We start from the raw sequence: 4,841 nt of genomic DNA on the forward strand, positions 1-4,841 counted from the left end.
TAGTTCACCCACACCCAGGAAGTGAAATTATAGTCAAGCCTCCTCCATTATGCATGAAGATGGTTTATTTGGTAGAAGAGAATAACAAGGATCCCTAAAATTTTATAGTATTAATGATTTGGTATTATATACTTTTTAAGTTTCTGCATTTAACCTCCCACAGAACCTGTAGAAAATTTAGCTATTTTTCTTATCAAGACAGTGAGACTCAGAGGGTTTAAGCAAACTGCCCAGGGTCATACACCTGGTAAATAGCAGAGCTAAGTCTCGGGGGACAAATTCTTTTCACTAGCCCCAGATTACTTGTTTGTGTGAATCCACAGGAGCCATGTCCTCCCAGGCTGTGATAGTCCAGAGATGATGATCTAAAAAATGGTCAGTCGTGGGTATAGCAGGACATGTTAATATGTGTGTGTATATATGTGTGTGAGACTGGCTGCTTTCTGAAACAATGTCACATACATACATTTTTTGGACAAACTGTTTTATTCGTATTTTGGTTCCCAGCAAATGGCAATTTTATCAAATAGAAATATAACTTCTATGACATTGGATTTGATCGTCATTTCATTCCCAGACCATCACAGTAGTCTTCTAATTGCTTTTCTTGCCTGAGACTGTCCACTTTCTTGGCTGTCCTTTATACCCTGCCTCACAGTCAGGTTTAAAATGCAAACTGGCCATGTATTGTTCTTAAGATGTGAGGGCCCTTCCCTTGCCCTGTGTTTTCTAGATCAGTGCCCAGTAGGAATATACAGTCACAGTAAAAAAAGTAAAAATTGGTGAAGTAGGTATATTTTAATAATTTATTTGATGTAAAATATCCAAAACACTATTATTTCAACATTTGGCACAAGCCAGATTTCAAGTGATTGGTGGTGACACGTGGCTGGTGCCTGTTGTATTAGATAGTACAGTTCTAGGTCAAATTTACTCTTCTTAAAATTACTAATAAGGCTTTACAGATCTTGGCTCCTCTGAGGTTTCTAACCTTGTTTCCTGCCTATTTGGCTTATATTCCAGCCACTCTGAACTCCTTTTAAGACACAAATTCTCAAGGGGTTTGAATGGGATCCAACTGTAGGGTACTTAAAGAATGGAACAAAATTTTCCAGATGTCATTGAGTAGAAGGAGAAAGCAAAATTCAAAGACTCAATCACAGCTTGGATCCTGGGAGCTGGGAGCCAAAGGGAGCCAGAGAGGGAGAGAGGGAGGGAGGAAGAAAGAAAGGAAGATTAATAACGTGTACCCATTTCTTTTGTGCCATATCTAAAATGTTTTGGGGGTCAGTTATAAATAATGAGGATCCTCAGAGACGTAGGCAAAGCCAGAGGCTGTCCCACCACGTGCATCTCATAACCAACCTTGTAGGGAAGTAGCAAAGTCTATTTTAAAAATTGTTCAAGTTGAGAAATTCTACTTGTAGCGGTGATAGAACAGCAGGTATCATACATGAACTTCTACCATAAGTATTTAAGAGACTTGCCAGAATAACTGAAGCAGTGATTTTCAAAGATTGACTAATGGGCAGTGCAAGACGAGTGAGAAAAGGAAGGCCTCCCATCAGTCCAGCTATATGCCTGGAGGCCTTCTGGAGCTCCACACAGGAAGGGAGATTCCAAGCTGAGCAAGGCAGACTGATTTTGCTGAGGATGTAGAGATCAGGGTTCAGGGGGGCTGAAGGAATTAGAATTTACAGGGGAGAGTACTAGAGAGGAGGAAGCTACAAAGATGGGTTTCAGAAATTGCCACAGAGGTCCACTTGAGTCTTTGCATGAATACTAAGTTGTACTAGGTAATATCCAATACTTAGCAAGTTTGGAAAAACATAACATTTTCCAGGGACTGTCTTGTCGGGGGTCTCCAGGCCCTATATCCCGGTCATGGTCCTGTAAGAGACACCTGGATGCCTTGATTGCAGGAGCAGCCGAGGACTCTATCAGGCAGCCAGTCCAAATGGGCACTGACTGTCTTCATGTTCAAGCCTCTGCCTTAATAGATATGATTCTTATTAAAAGTTATTCTGATGAACTTTTCCTATTTTATTTGTGTTTCTATAAGGCTTTGCAGAATTTACTGTTTTATTTCATCTAATTAAGCTCAATGCATTTCCTTCTTCTAAGCCAGATCTCACCTGATTAATACCTAACACAGTTTGATATTTTAATTGTGAATGATACATAGAATCAAGCCTGAGTTTTATATTTTAAAAATTGATCCTAAGAAATAATTGACAAGTAATTAATAGTGCATACAGAAAATTACAGTGAACACACCACCAAATAATTAAGCTAATTTACATGCTATCTTTTCTATGAGGACTAAAACTTTGTCTAGTAAATACTAAACATGTAAAGGAAAAGTAAATATTTTAGATGATGCAGTCATTTGGATAATTAAAGTTAAATTAAATACAGTTTAAAGTTAACTTAAATTACATTTTCTCTCAAACATCCTTTCCTGGATAAGCAGTTATGAAATGTTTTTCTTAAATATAGGAGAAAATTGCAGGAGTCATAAAAATTACTGGAAATAATATCCCATATTTTATGGGTGATATCATTCCTCAGTCACTGCCATGTCATGACAAATACTTTTTTTGATTAAACGTTACAGGAAGGTCAAGGATATCCTACAAAGCTATCTGGGTTGAGGATGCTCCTAGAATAACCACTTGTTAACTGTTTACATACCATAAATTGTCTTGTGAAACCAGACAACTGCACATTTATGACACTTACTGTTTTCTTGTGAGTATCCCGATCAGGATATAACAATGGGATAGATTGTCAATTGAATCAGAACCCCACTGAAAGACATAATTACAGTCATGAAGGATAGTTCATGATTCATTTTTTAGTTGCTAAGAGCTATTTCAAATAGAAAAAGGTGTGGAAAATTTAGAGAAAATGATTGATTCCATTTAGGTGAGTGACTCATTAAATGATATTCTGAATTAATTATGTCTAACAAACAATTTTCCAACAGGTTTCTCATCTTCCCTTGCCCTAATAGAACCCTCACAGTACACTGGAAATCTCTGGAATGATATTTGAAGTTCTTTTGCATTAAAAAGATAAGAACTAGATACTATCAAATATTTAGCAAGCTTGGAAAAACATAACATTTTCCCAGGGAAATATCCCTAGACACATAATGGTTTTACCATTCCCAAACTTGGTCTCTGTCTGCGGAAGTTTGGGGAAAATGATTTTCACATATATTTTCTTTTCCTCCATTTGTAAGAAATCTAGATTCCTGCTGCTCAGAGTGAGGTTCATAAAACAGCAGCTTCGGCATGACCTGGGAGCTCACTAGTTAGGAAGGCAAAAGCCACCTGCACTGCTGAGTCCAAACCTGCACTTAACAGGATCTGCAGGAGGTTTTGCATGTTCCAGTTTGAGAAATGCTGATCAGGATGGCCCCGTTTGATTCATTCCAAAACCTGATATACTTTAAAAGGGAGAAAGTAAAGGTAATAGATTGCCAAGCAAAGAATAATAGATGATTACTGTCTTGCCAATGGGTTTCAGCCCTGGGAAAGTTCACTATGGATTCAGTGAGACTAAGAAATGACAATGGAATGTTCTTGGGGTGAAAGGGTTTATTACCTGACTTGTTCTCCCAGCGATAGGTCAAGCACTAGAATTACATCTGCATCCAACAGCCTGCAGATCTGCAATTTTCCTTAGCCTCTGCCTCTGCCCAGAGCACTGGGCTGAGCTCTTTATATAGTGACTCAGTCAATAATAGCTTATTGCCTACAGGTATGGAATCAGTAGCCTAGTAGCAGGCCAGTTACATCACCAAGTAGTTTAGGTTCAGGTGAGGATCCTGGCCATAGGAACACCAAGTTCCTCACAACTACCCTTGGAACTGGGGTTGAGTTGCCCATGCATTTGGAGATTATGGGAATTGCATCTGCAAATACAGCATTAATGGTCCTTCATATTTCTGCCTTCTCAGCAGTATTTACACATCGTGTTAATATCATTAGAATGAATGTGCACATAAGCATCAGCTCTTTAAAGGGTCTAAGTATAGGACAAGAGAAGCTCCATCTTGTCACCACTTTCAGAAGTGAAACTTGTTAGACTGCCATTTATGTTATGGAAGAAATTCACAGAATTTGCTTCTACTTCTCTAGCCCTGTTTTTTTCCTCTGTAAAATGGGGACAATAATGATAACGTCACTGCAGAGTTATTGTGGGGAACATGCAAAGTCTTAGCACAGTCCCTGGCACAAAGTGAGCTCAATAAGTGGTACCTGCTACAAATACTGAAGGATGCCTGATGCCACAAATACTGAAGACGTCTGACTCTGAGGACTAGCTGCTCCCCAAGGAATTACTATGATTTTGCCAAATGGCGAGAGATGCTGGCCCCATAAAGGCAGCTCGGCTATGATGGAAAACTTCTCTCCAGCAAATAAACATGCTGGAAACCCTGAATACCAAATATCTCTTCTAGGATATTTGAATACAACTGAATTTCCTGAGGAACTGATGACTTTTAGGAAAGCCACACAGAGAGGAAATCACAGGGAGATGATTGGTGTTTCCTGAAATGCCCCTCATCCGTTTGGGGATTACAGGAGGAACACCGCAGTAGCATCCATGTGATTGAATCTACAAAGCTGACATTGTGAGCCAAGGTAACATGAACATCCTGGCCTCGGATATCCTGCCTGGCTTGAGATGCAGCCCACCTGACGTTTAGCAGCGAACATGAACTGGAGAGTCTGACCTCGTTCCATTACTATTGCTGGGAAATCACCTGGGGTCAGGCTGGCATATCTGCATCAGTGAGTGATTGCAGTTGAACCTGGCTGTTGTTTGTT

Source organism: Manis javanica, chromosome 7, assembly GCF_040802235.1.
Source record: "Manis javanica isolate MJ-LG chromosome 7, MJ_LKY, whole genome shotgun sequence".
NCBI lineage: Eukaryota > Metazoa > Chordata > Mammalia > Pholidota > Manidae > Manis > Manis javanica.